This window comes from Protopterus annectens, chromosome 10.part0 (genome assembly GCF_019279795.1).
Source record: "Protopterus annectens isolate FY-2018-M chromosome 10.part0, PAN1.0, whole genome shotgun sequence".
NCBI classification, from domain to species: domain Eukaryota; kingdom Metazoa; phylum Chordata; order Ceratodontiformes; family Protopteridae; genus Protopterus; species Protopterus annectens.
Window position 1 is genome coordinate 829,942,214 of NC_056744.1, and position 12,336 is coordinate 829,954,549.

At 41.2% G+C, this 12,336-nt stretch overlaps 1 protein-coding gene across 1 annotated transcript in view; it reads right to left on the reverse strand.

The window, feature by feature from the left end:
- GTF2B (general transcription factor IIB) overlaps nucleotides 1-12,336 on the reverse strand; it is a 903,336-nt gene that overhangs the window by 229,269 nt on the left and 661,731 nt on the right. The window lies entirely within an intron of this gene.

The following is a 12,336-nucleotide window of genomic DNA, read 5'->3' on the forward strand; positions in this document are numbered from 1 at the left end:
GGGGGGTGACTGGACCTGAGAGTGGAGCTGTCTGTGGAGATGGTGCTCTCCTCATCACCCTGAGGGCCCCCTCCCTGCTCCTTATCCAAGGAAGTTCCCGGCTTCGAAGAATCTGAAGGCATCCCCGGAACCAAGGGGGTTGGCTCGGAGGCTGATGTAGGAGCTGAGTTTACCAGTGCCGAAGCCCCGAGAAGCAAGTTTGGATCTGAAAAATGCCTGATCTGACTGTCCTCCCTACACATGACCAGAGAGCATCAGTCCCCAAGACTCGAGTTCAGATGGAACCAAGGATGTCAGAGCAGTAGTCGGGGGCCAAAGATACTGGAATAGGTCTTGGGTCTGATGGTTCCACTACAATCAGCTCCATACATTCTGGCTCCAAAGTCCCGAGTTGGATCGGCGGAGGAACTGATGGTGATAGGGCAGGATTAGTTGGTTCTGAAACCCTCTGGGTTGACTTCGACAAAAGTGAGGCAAGCACCGGTGTCCTCAAAAGTCTCCACACCACATGATCCACATTATCATCTGAAAGGCTCCTGGAGGATCGAGTGGAGGGAGCAGGGAATCTGGAAGCTTGTAAGATTGGAGATCTCAATGTTGGAGAAACTATTTCCAGTTCTGGGGACCGGCACTGAACATGAAACGCCAATGGTTCTGACACTGAAGGAGCCGAGGAAGAAGACTTCTCGGGCCCGACAGGCTTCGGGTCCAAAATTCTGGCAACCTTTTAGTCGGCTCAGACTGAGCCTCCGATGGAGCAGATGATGATTTTTACCAGATCTTTCAGATTTTAAAGAAGGGGAAGAAGTCCGTTTGGAAGGACTCTGACCTTCTCCTATAGCTTCAGAAAAGGAAGTTTTCAATGACCCCTTAAGAATCAACTTATTCTTCCTTTCAAGAAGAACCCTGTGACTAAACGAATGGCAAATGGCATAAGAGTCTTGGAGGTGTACTGCTCCAAGGCAGTACACACACACACAGTATCAATTACAGACATTTTGTGCATTTCTTAAACCCAGAGTGTTTGGCATCTTTGGGCTGCTTTGACATCTCAACAGCAAAAAACAAGTTAGCACTATAACTACTATACATATAAAAGAGTAAACACACTAAGGGAAAGGCCCTCTAATTTAAACGGGCTAAACAGCCCTCTAACTTAACCAAGCTTACTTCTTTAAGAGAAAAACTAAAATAAAATAGCTCTTCAACAAACAAGCTTAAGAATTATCTAAACGCACCCCCCAAGGGAAAAAGCCCTCTAACTTAAACAGGCTAAGCAGCCCTCTAAGTTAACTACTTAGTTTAATTAAATATACAACACTTAAATTTAAAAAGCTCTCAAACAACAAGCTAGTCAAAAGTAATCTCAAACACATGCTTAGGAAAGCTGGGATAGGGTAGGAAAAAGGCCTTGAGATAAACGACGCCCAACAATCAAACAGCAAAGTAATGGGCACAGCAAAACTGCTAAAAGGTTAACTAATTATCTAATTTACTAACTAACTAATCCCAAAGGTAGAAAAAACTAGAAAAAAACTATCAATTTTTGCAAGAAAAAGAACAATTGGAAAGAATTCACTTAGCCAGAGCCAGTGTGAAGCACCCGATCTTGTTTAGTGGCAAATGAGATCAGGGGAGCTTCCTAGAGCATCATGGGATAGGGTATCAGCCACAAGATAGTTGAAGACCTCGAGCTTTTGTATAAGGTCGAGTCAGAACAGAGGATCGGTTCCGAACCCCAACCAGTACAGAATGAAGATGAGATAGGGCAACATCACATTTATTATTCACTGTAGACCAGGCAGAAGAGAAGCAAATTTAATCCAGTAGTCAAGGAATGTCAAGAAGCAGACGTGAGATTCAAGCTGTTTTATCAAACAATATTTTTCCTGGAAGATCTAGGTCAGTTTGAGTCAGAACAGGTTAAAGAGGAAATACAAAAGTTTGACCAAAGAAAGTTAGCCATCCAGAAGAAGGGGACTCTGCTTCTCATTTTTCTGATAATAAAGCTCATAGAGAGGCTTTGCCAGCAAAACCTTGTCCAGTGTTCCAAACGAAAATGCTTAAGCAACAGAGAAAAGAACAGGAATTCACTAGAAGAATCATAAGTACCTTTGAATTGAACTGGAGTTTGGAATTAGGAGATAGAGATGAACAGTAAGAAGACCAACACCATAGAAATTAGAGAAGTTAGTGAATAAATGTGAGATTACAGAGCATCAATTGCTTTTGTGAAATATAGTTATACAAGAAAAAGCGGAAAGAATGGACTTTTATTAACTTTATTAATCTTGTGAGGAAATGAAAGGCATTTGTCTCACTTCCTGTTATTAATGTTTGGAATGACACTAAGGGGAAGGGAGGAAGGAGGAAAAAGTTAAGTAAAAGTTTCTGCTCATCACAGTATCTCTATAAACTTTTCATGATAAATTTTACATGTAATATAGTAAAGCAATTTCTGCTACTGTACGTGATTAACGACACAAAAGTGAAGAGGTGCCTTTTTTTGTTCCTTTTTTTAGTATTAATAAATGCATACTTTACATCTAAAAAAAGAGAAAAGAAGGCTGTATGAAAGCATGATTAAGTTAATAGGTTGTGTAATTTTGGGCTGTTGAGTTGGGGGAGGGATACAGAAATACACAGATCGTAGTATAAGCTGACGTGTTTTTTCTTACTTTTGCATATGTGAAAGTCTGGATTAAGACCCTTGGCTTAATGTAATAACAGGCTTTTAGTGGAAAAAAGAAGTTATGTTCTTACATTCCATCTGTGTTGTCACTGCATTCTTTCTCAGTCTGTGGGTTTCGGATCCAACTCGGCTGCTTTCCAAGCTAAGGAATCGAAGCTCGAGGTCCTCCTATCCTAACCATAATGCCTCATTCCCCAGTCTACCTCAGATAGAGTTTATACCAACCCTGCACCTACACAATCAATCTTACAGAGAACACAAGATCAACCATGAAGATCAGGAGCTCAACCACAAACTGTGGCTCCCATGAGATCATCCAACAGGTCTCTCATTCATGGACAATGGGAAGGAGGGAGGGAAAGTTGAGGAAGAATGCAGTGACAACACAGATGGAACATTATGGTAAAAACATAACTTCTTTATCTGAAGTTGTCACTGTCATTCTTCCTCAACCTGTGGGACAGAGTCCCCAGCTACAATAACCCTAGGGCAGCCCTCATATAAGGTTATTATGGAACACTGCAGAGCCAAAGGCAGTTCTATTCCTGGAGGCAATGTCCAACTTGTAGTGTGCAACAAAGATATGGGAATTTAACCAACTTGCAGCTGCACAAACATCAACAGACACTCTAGACCAAAAGGTCTGAGAAGTTGCCATAGACCTTTGTAGAATGAGCCTTGATTTTACCTGGTAATGTCCTATTCTTGGAAGAGTACACAAAGAAAATACAATCTCTCAACCATTTGGCAAGGGTAGTCTTTGTGACTGCTTGCCCTTTCCTTGCATCAGAAAAAGATATAAGCAGCTGTTCTGATTTCCTGCAAGACTAAGTTCTGTTCAGGTAAAAATGTAATTGCCTATGAACATCCAGAAGGTGGAGGGTATACTCTCCTTTGTTTTGAAAGTTGGGGAAGAAAACGGGAAGGTTGACAGGTTGATTTATATTACTTTTCATAGCCACTTTGGGTAAGAAAGATGGGTACTTAGCATAACTATCTTTGTGAAAGATTACGTAAGAGGGTTTAGAGGAAGGGGCTTGTAGCTATGAAATCCTTCTTACTGTGGTGATAGCTACCAGAAAAATTGCCTTCCATGACGGAAATTTCAAATCTGCTTTAGCCACAGGTTCAAAAAGTGGAACAAACTAGGGCTTTTAACACCATGGTCAGATCCCATGGAGGAGTAGGATCTTTTATCAGGGTGCGAAGTTAAAAGGTACCTCTCAGAAACGTTTTGTAAAGTTTAGATGAAGTCAGAGATGACAAATTGTCCTATATGAATATTAGAAATAGCTGCTAGCTGGACTTTCACAGTGGAGTAGCTGACTCTATTTTGGAAGAAGGAAGCCAAAAATTGCAAAACATTCAGAATGGGAGTAGTAAAAGGATCCATCTGTTTTTGCTGGGTCCATAAGGAAAATCTCTTCCATTTGTTCTTGCAGATTTTCCCAGTAGAGGACTTATGAATGGCGATAAAGATTTTTCAGACCAGAATGAATGCCTGGAATGTCTTGCCATCACTGGAATTGCAGAAACTAAGCAGTTAATTTCAGTTCTTGGAGATACAGGTGGGTATGCCCAGACAGTGAGACAATAGATCTGGAACTGGGTCCAGAATCAACGGCAGGCAAATTACACGAGACCAAAGAAAGGTGAACCAGATTTGACAAGGCCAGAAGGGGGCAATGAGGATAACTTTGCTCTTCAACCTGTATGCTTTCTGCAGAAATGTGGGGATTAAAGGGACTTGGGGGAAGAATAAAACAGACCAGAGGGCTAAGCATGAACCAAAGCATCCCTTGGTGACTGACTCTATAGAGGAATCAGGGCAAAAAACTGTTGCATTTCTTGTTGAAGGGGGACACAAATAGATCACAACAGGGTTACCCCATTTGTGGAAAATCAAGTTTGCCACTGATTGGTTCAGGGACCACTCTTGAGGCATCAGAACTCGGCTGAGCCTGTTTGCCAGGATGCTGGACTCCCCTGGAATGTGCGTCACTGTAAGAAAACGGAGAACGCTCATTGCCATACCTTCACTTCACAGCGTAATGGGTAAGATCTGCTTACCCTTGTTTGCTGATGTACCAGACCACTGAATGTCAGACTGTACTGCAATCGTTCCCAGAGGAAGAAAGATGTGTAGAGCTTGCAATGCTAGGAGGACAGCTCTCATCTACAGGATGTTGATATGCAATTTGGTCTGTTTGGGAGTCCACATGCCTTGGACCGTCCGACCCAGACACCCCCCCCCCCCCGGTCTGGAAAGCGTCTGTGGTCAGTGTGGCTTTGGGAGGGGAAAAACAAAAGGTCATTTCTACATGACCTCTGGGGAATAAAGCCACCAAAGAAGGGAGTCCCTGCATACTTGTGAAAGTTTGATCAGAAAGTTTAAGGGGTGCCTGTGCAATGACCACTGAACTGCTAGAGTCCACTGTAAGACTCACGTGTAGACGGGATGTGGGTAACAGAATTATCGTGGCTGCCATGGATCCCAAAGCCCCAAGTACTAGATTCGTCATGGGAGCAGGGACAGCTAGAACCGGTTCGATATGAAATCGCAAAGTTGTGATCCTGTCCAGAGTAAAGTAGGCCCTTGTTGAAATAGTGTCCAAATGTGCCCTGATGAAGTCTATGGTTTGAACTGGGTGCAACTGAGATTTCTGAGAATTGATCATTATGCCTAGAGAGGGAGTTAGCTGTAGCAAATAATCTCTGGCTTGAACATGCAGATGCTTGTATGGTGCAGTTAGGAGCCAGTCATCAAGATATGGAAATACATGGAATCCCTGTGGTGAGACAAAACGGAACAGATCTGAATTGGTAGTGGCTGGCTCCCAGCCTGAAATGAAGCTACCATCTGGATTATCTGACCATTCTGATGTGGTGGTACGCATCCTTCAGGCCTACAGAGCACATCCAGTCTTCCATTCTCAGAAGAGGTAGAATGGACTGGACTGTGACCATCCTGAATTTTGAATTCACTGTTTTGTTCAGGAACGTCAAGTCCAGGATTGGCCGTAGATCACCTGTCTTTTTTGGAACTAAAAAGAGTCTTGAGTAAATGCCCCATCCTATCTGGTCTTGAGGAACCTCCTGGATGACTCTTTGTAGCAGGCTTGTGATTTCTTGAGATGCCTTTTCCCTCTGACTGGGTGGGACATCCAGGAAGAGAGACTTGGGGTTTTCCAAAAAGGGAATAAAATATCCTCTGAATATGATCCTGAGCACTCACTGATCGTTTGTGATGGCTCCCCAGGCTTGTGGGTGTAAGAAGTGACCCCCCCAACTGCCTCCAGAGGAGGGCAGTCGGGCCACCATTTAGGAGTGCTGGAAAAGTCTGTCAGAAGGAATCGCGAGATCCTGTGTTCTGCAGACCCCCTCTGCCCTGTTAGCGGCATCTTCCACTGTAGCCATTACCTCCTCTGCCTCTGGGGGAAAAGCCTCTCCCAAGATTCCTGAAAAGGACCTTGAGATTTCCTGAACCACAATTTTTCCCCCAACATTGGTTCCTGGAGAAGGACCTTTGTGGGGTAGAAAAACTGTTCCCAATAGTAGACCAGGTCTTTCCATTTTCTTGCTCTGTGAGAGCATCTCTCTTATGGTTGGACTGACCAAGGACGATCCAAAGGGAGCACTGACGAATGACATCTTGAAAACTTCCACAAAGTCATACAACTGAATCCAGGCACGGTGCTTGATGGCAATGCCTGAACTGGCTGCCTTAAATGTGCCCTCTACAGTATGGGAGATCATCCTCATGGACTCATTAGATATGGAAAGTACAGTGGCCATTCTGGAAGAAAAGGTATTCTGATCTTCATCACACATGGACTCTGGGGTAGACTCAGAATTCTTTGACAAGGTCTCTTTGCAGTCTAGTAAAATGGGACAGGTAGTTTAACGCTCATAAGGTGAAAGTGGATGAAGCAAAAGTCTGTCCATAGCCCTAGACTCGTGTTAGGAGGGGTGGACAAAAGATTTCCTGGGCTAGCTCCTTTTGATGGCTGCCACAACCACCATGGGATCTACTAGGATCCCTTTAGTCCAATGTAATTTGTTAGTAGGTACACTAAGAATCTTGTCAGCCCTCTTTGGGATGAGCTCTACACTGTCCAGTTTCTTCCATGCCCTGGTAGATACTAGTTCAATCATTGGATCTGCAAGGGGGGGGACACCCAGGATGTAAATGGGCCAAACCCAAAAGCCTCCAACAGCACTGTTTCCTCTGGGGTGGGGACTTGGGCAGACCAAACACCTCTTTGGCGGAGTATCTCTAGGATGTCAGAAAAGGAGACATCCTCAGGTGGAGATTTTGGGGTCCCCTCCCTGAAATCAGTGTCGGTAGTGAGGGATTCCTGGTGGGAATCCAGGTGCCTCCTTTTACACAGTCTCTTCTGAGGGGCCTTCTCAGTGAGATGCTCTGGGAAGGTGATGGAAGAAAATTGGGGTTCCACTGAAGGGATGGACTGGAGACTTTCCAGGACTGGCTGTCCCTCTGGTAGACGAGAGGCCTTAGACACCAGATCCATATGGGGGTAGGAATGGTGTAGGGGAAGAAAGAACTGAGGCTCTCCTAGGATGGAAGAGGATCCTCTCCATCACTTCAAATGCACAGGGGCTAAAAGTACCCAAGGGTCATCCCTCTTGAGCTGATGCCAACGGAGCAGACATCCCCCATGCACCCGGAGTCCTCCACTCCAAAGGCAGAGTTTGAAGCAAGCTATCGAAGGTTGAGGCTCTGAGGTGAAGCAAAGGCTACGAAAACTTCAGAGTTGACGTAAACCCCCCAGGACTTTATGTCGAGGCACCAGCTCCGAGACACTCAAGTGCTGACTCGGTCTGGGACGAGTGCATAGGGGAGGCTGTTGGAGACAGATCACCACTATCAGCTCCCAGGCCCTCGGAACCAAATAACCAGCAGCCTCCAAAACTGAAGGTTGAATCAGAAAAGGAGCAACAGGATGGAAAGGGGAGATTCTGCTCAGAGATCTGGTGGGGGACGCAGCTGGCAAAATCCCTATCTGGATCTGTGCCTGAAAAAACTGCCTCATCAATTTATCCACATTGTTCTTGGATAGACTACTTCAAGAAGTGGTCGAGGGCAGTCTGGATGGCTTCTTAGGAGAGATCTCCCTGTGAGAAGACCTCTAAGCTGAAGTACTTGGCTCAGAACCAGCCACTGGAGCCCAAGGAAGAGAAGGACAACTTGGAGATGACAGGAGTCAGCCCTGAGGAAGTCAAATCCGACATTTTCAGCGCTTTCTTCACTGGCTCCAACACTGTGGAAGACCATATCCAGGAAGCATTTACTGGCTTTAAAGGTCTACTTGTGTTTCCTGGAGGGGGTTCAGCCATTGAGGTATAAGGGACAGCAGGAGCAGAGGTAGTGGGAAGCAAGCCCTTAAGGATAAGCTTGTTCTGCAAGCCCTTAAGGATAAGCTTGTTCTGCCGATCTGCCAGGGTATCTGGGTGGAATGCAGAACAAACAGGGCAGGGGCTGTCCAAGTGTGTGGGCCCTAGACAGTAAACACACTAAACACACTCCTTGTGGGCATTAGACAATGGGATCTTGTGCCCACTGGAAGTGCATTTTTTTGAAACCTACAGGTTTGTCTGGTTTAGGACCAAACTTGGACTCCAGATTTAGAAAACGGAGGGAGCAAACTACATAGGAAAAAATGGGAATTGTGGGGACAATATATGAAGAGCAGGTTTAAGAGGCAGGATTTGAATGAGCCATATAATGCTTAACTGACAATGACTGGATAGATTATAAGTGATGTATAATCTTTGCAACTATCTACTGGTAGGCAAAACTTAAACTCACCACGACTGTTATCAGTAAAAGAAAAAAGACTTTATTTTAACAAAGGTAAGCGCTTTCGCGTATCTCCTGATACGCTTCTTCAGACCATGTATACAGTGAATGAACTTTCAGAGAATATATAGTGAAGATACATTCAAATTATTCAATTAATTTAACAATAAAACAATCAACCCTTAAAAGGGAAACACTTCAAGCAACATGACTATGCATGCTAAAAGCTTCATCTGAGCAAAACAGTAGGTAGTGCAGAACTTTTTCTATTTATAACAAATTTTATAATTTAAAATTTAAATAAAAACATTAATAAAAGTATGTAAGAAATCTCACTGCTTCAAATTAAGGCATATGAAAACTCATATAAAATATGCCTGTGAAATCTTAATGCACATTAATATACAAACTAAACAGTGCAAAATTCTACAGAATTCATAGGTTAAAGTCCCTGGATAAAAAACTTAAATATTTATGCATAATATTCAAACTATTCTATGAACAATCTTCTTATTTACTTAACTATATTGCTATTTATAGAAACAAAGTAATGTATATGTATAGAATTTATAAAACATTTTCTAATTATAGGGCTTTGTCTGCAAGAAAAATGTAATACTGTAAATCCATGCTAAAATCAGTTTAAAATCAGGTTCCATGTTATAAATATGTATAAATATATATATCAATCAGATGAATGATTAAATAAATAGAAATATATGTATAGATAAATAAGTAAATATGGATAAATAAATATACAACTATTCATCTGCGTGTATTCAAAAAAGATCTTAATGAGACATAAGCATTGAGTCCCGGGGGATAGTGACCTTTTAACCTAAGGATCCATTTCAGTTCCTTCAACTCTAATAAATTCATATAATCACCACCTCTAATGTTCGGTTCAACTATTTGTAATACTCTAAACACAAAGGTATGACCAGGGAAAAGTTGGATATGCTTTGCTAGAGCATTAAGCTCATTTTTATTTTTGATGTCATATTGATGGTTATAAATGCGATTTTTCAACTTCCTCTTTGTCAGGCCTCATTAGAACACTGAACATTGTTCACAGGTGGCCAGATATATTATGCCTGTGGTATCACAGGTAGCCTGGAATCTAGGTACAAATGTATAGGAAAGATCTGGATGTATGAATTCTTGTTTTTTAGTTAGATACTTACAATAATTGCAATGGTTACAAGGAAACGTACCTAAATTATTCCTTAAATGTACTATATCAAGTCTTCCATTATTTGCCTTATCACATAAAAGTCTTTTTAAATTCTTGTTGTTTCTATAGATGAAGTGAGGGTTCTTACCTACTAAATTCAAAGTACGGTCATCTATTAATAAAACTTTCCAGTTATTGGCAATAATTTTCTTAATATTTACACAATCATTGGTGTAAGTAGTCACAAAGCTCACCCTCAGATCTGTGCTTTTTTTATTTTCATTTGCATGAGGAGGAAAAAATGAGTGTTTGTATCTAGTTGCAGTTCTAGGTGTTTCTGCTCTACCTAAAACTTGCCTTCTGATATTCTTTACTAACTCTTGATCATAGCCTCTATCTAAAAATATTTTTTCCATTTTGTCAGCCTCTATTAATAGATCCATGTTGTCTTTACAAATCTTAGAGAGTCTAATAAACTGACTTTTAACTATCCCACTGAAAACATGACGTGGGTGCATGCTATCATAACGCAAAATTGTGTTTCTCCAACATAATTTTCTATACAATGTTGAAGTTAGTGTACCATCTCTAATATCTAGAGAGACATCTAAAAAACATACCGAGTCAAAAGAAGTTACTGCTGTAAATTTGAGAAAATTTGTCGTACTTTCAAGATAATTTTTAAATAAATAGAATTCTTCTGTGGAACCATCCCAAACAATTAAAATGTCATCTACAAAACGTTTATAGACTAAAACTTTGCTAAAATAAATACTTGTAAAAACATATTCCCTTTCCCAGTGATATAAGACTAGGTTTGCATACGTATTCGCACAAGGGGTGCCCCATGGCTACCCCAGATACTTGTAAGTATAGGTTGCCTTCAAATGAGAATACATTATTATTTAAAACTAAATCTAATAGATGACATATTAAAATTTCCTGATTCCTGTCCACAGAAGGAAAGACTTGGAGTACTTCTCTTATTGCCTGTATCCCTTGATCATTAGGGATAGAAGTAAAAAGACTTTGAATGTCCATGGACACTAATAAATGTTTACCTTTTATAAGAGGTGTTTCTAATGTATCTAAAGCTGATAATAGCTGATAAGTGTCTTTAAGGATACTCGGGACCTCATTAACTAAAGGTCTAAGTGTGTCTTCTAAATATATAGAGATATTTTCTGTGACCCACTTTTCACTAGACACAATTGGACGCAAAGGAGGGGGAAAGGTACCTTTATGAAGTTTTGGTAAACCCTTGATGATTGGAACAACTGGGCTATCATTAAGTAAAAACTCATAAAGACTAGATGATAACTGACGACACATAAGTAGATCATATAAGTCGTCTTTGATAGCATTAATGATTCCTGAGAGCTTTCTTTGATCTATCCTTAAATAAGTCGCATCATCATTTAACATGTCTAACATCAGGGTTTGATAATTCTCAGAATCAAACAGAGCAATACCACCACCCTTGTCTACTGGTCTCAATACAATAGAAGAATCATTAATCAGCTTATTTAAAGACAGTCTAATATCTCTAGACATGTTAAAATACAAACATTTTCTTTCACCGCTAAAGAAATATTGATATAAGTCTTGTTCGCACATTTTTATAAAAGATTCAACATGTGCTGGTAATGGAGGTGTATAAGAACTTTTCTTTTTGTGGAAATGCAAACCAGATACATTTTCAGTCTTATGTCTTGAAGTGTCTGTATAAAAATATAGCTTTAGAGCAACTGCTCGCCCAAACAGGCGTAAATCAATAAGTATGTCTGATAAAACACTGCCCGGTGAAGGGACGAATGATAGTCCTTTGTTTAACAAGTCTTGATCATTTTTAGAAAGTAAATACCAAGACATGTTAAAGAACAATGGTTCTAATGTTTTTGTCTCCTTCTCTGATACGACGCGTTTTCTCCCGAAAACTTTCTTTTTCTAGTCTCCCAACTGCCAAGACGTTTGCGCGTTGAAGCTTGCTTCCTTATCGGAAAGGGTAAAAAACGAGAACTATCCTGGACATTCTGTTTTGGTATGGCACCTAAGTTTTTTTGAAATTCAATAGCTCTGTCCGCTTCTTGATTCGGAAGTGGAGTTGAAGTCGCTGTTGCAGAGACTACCCTTGCTGGTATCTCTGGCGGCGTGGTAAAAGCTTCTTCTGTGACATCATCCTGTATCAATGGCATGGGGGCTGAGCTCAAAGGACCAATAGAAACAGGGGCTGTGAGTGTTGAATCAAAAGGAGCCAAATTATGAATTTGGTTGGTAGCTGGTGAGTTAGAGTCAGTGCTCCTGGGCCATACGAAGACTCGCCCAGTAGAAAAATCTCTAAAGTCTCGCTGCAATTTCTTCAGCTTAATTTGTTGTAGTCTAGAGGCATAAGAACTTACTTGACTATAAATGTTATCAAGTTTCTTACAACAAAAATCTTCGCTGAATTTCTCCCTCAGTTCTTTGTTAAGTATATTAACTTGAGATAACAGTTCATTTTCAAGAGGGGTGAAATAATCAATTAGTAATTGCATGTACTTGAAACTGGCTTCAAGGTTAATCTCCTGCCATTTCTTCTGGAGAATGGGGTGAGAATCACCATATGAAGGCATGCATAATATACGCATGCCTCGTGGAACTAACTTAAAA